Raw genomic sequence first — 2,129 nt, forward strand, 5'->3', positions numbered from 1 at the left:
GGTAGTGGCCATTTTTGACCTTTAGGGCGAGCCACTTTAAATACTATATCTAAGCAACTTACTCATGTCATCAAATTGCGACGGCAAACGACAATGCATAGGTTTTCGCAGCTAATTTGGATTTGGATTTTACTGCCTTAATTGCAAGATCGTAATATTGTCAAGTTAAAAAGGTCAAGAAACCCCAACTTTATAATGCTAAAAGAATGAAATTATTACTAATTTTCATAAAATGATAACTTTGTAATTATACACAAGGGTAGCTTTGTGAGATTAACCGACACACATTAAAATAGTTATGGTAACATATAGCACAGTAGCCAGCAATTGATGAATATCTGTGACTCTGTCGATGCTCCTAACTTTTGTAACTTTTTAAAAAGCATTAAAATAATTATGGATGCTTTTTATTCTGATTAGTGTTGTTAGCTGATTGATAGCACCAAACAGGCAGAATTATTAGTAGCCTATACTATACTGCCCTGAGCAAGCAAAACGCTGTATCTTGATATTTGTAAATTGTTCAGCACAAGCACAAACGCGTTTTGGTCAAGCCTGGCATCAGTATTAGCAGTATTTTAGTTGTTTTTTTTATTTATTATGGTGAGATATCCAACAATCTTTACTGATTTTTTCTTTCGTGAAACTTTAAAATCAAAGGAGTTATTTCACTTAGGGCATTTTGTTTGCTTAAATTGACAATTTACTAAGCTGGCACTAGGCAATCAAAACGCCCTATCACTGCAGATAGTGCCTTTTGATTGCTTAATTGGACTGGTTTCTCATTGTTAGTTTGCCACAAGACCATTTGCCATGACTGGATTATCAAAGGATTACAAGTTTAAATTCTGATATTAACCCGCAATTAGTCAACAAAATGATATATGTTGCAATTCCTATTACTCATCCAGTCAACACATGGATTAAAACCCTGTAATAGCCATATTTAGCTCAAAAGTTAAGAGATGATCAAAGATCTAGGTATCCTTCAAACCAGATGTCATGAAATGAAAGGAATAAGTAAAATAGTAGTTTAAAAAAGATCAAACGCTTTTATTAAAAATAATTTAAAGCAAACAACTGAGTGCAATAATGTCAGTATTTTAAAAAAGCAAAACCTTCCAATAGACATGTAATTAAAACAAATTTTTCATCAAATCTCTGAGTCGGATCTTTATATCGAGACTTTTGTCACTTAGATATCGTCTTGTCATAATAAATATATTATGATAAAAAATATAGCAATAAGATTGAGCACTTAGAAGTGCACTAGCTTGTATGAGCTGCCTTGAAACAACCAAATATATATGCTTCAGTTTCGCTTCCCTTTGTTTATATACTCTTTGATTACATAATGCTGCTCATAATGTCCAACTTTGTGTATGTTCAGGCCAATCAAAACGCTGTATCTGCAGATAGAGCGCTTTGATTGCCACTTTATGTGTGGTAAATGTGGATAGGGCGTTTTGCACATTGTGAAAAGTGCTATTTCTGGTGGTCTCAGATATATGAAATTTCGAGACATGTTAGATCTCAACCTAAATTACATATAAGCACAAAAAGTGAATTTTGAAAAATTTTTCAGATAGGGCGTTTTGCTTGCTTAGGGCAGTATAAAGTTATGATAATGTATTATTTTCATTGTAATTAACAAGTTGATGCATTTTAGTCGTAATTTGATACGGATTTAAACTAGAGGCTGAGTCATAAGTAAGTGACTGGAGTAAATGAAATCCTTTAAATTGTTGAAGCTTTAAAACCTATGTTTCAATTTTGTAGAAGAATATCGCATGAGATAAAATATTACAGCTTCATAGAATTTTAGTAATGGGAGGTAGGGACACGGGTTTGCTGAAAAACCTAAAAACAACAGGCATCTTTTGCATCACTTTTTAATCTGCATAACATCTGTTTGGGCTATTAAAATTGTTTTGCTTATTTTGGTAGAAACCTGGTCACCGCATCCAAGCACTATATCCACCAGATGGAAAATGGTACGAAGCACAGCTGGACGCTTTCTTGAAGGGGGTATGTTGCTGATTAACGGTTAGTTTCCACAAGAGCGTGCCACATTAATAAAAGTTTTATTTCAAAAAATTTATAAGAAATAATATTACTATAAAATCTAT

This window comes from Watersipora subatra, chromosome 2 (genome assembly GCF_963576615.1).
Source record: "Watersipora subatra chromosome 2, tzWatSuba1.1, whole genome shotgun sequence".
Lineage (NCBI taxonomy): Eukaryota > Metazoa > Bryozoa > Gymnolaemata > Cheilostomatida > Watersiporidae > Watersipora > Watersipora subatra.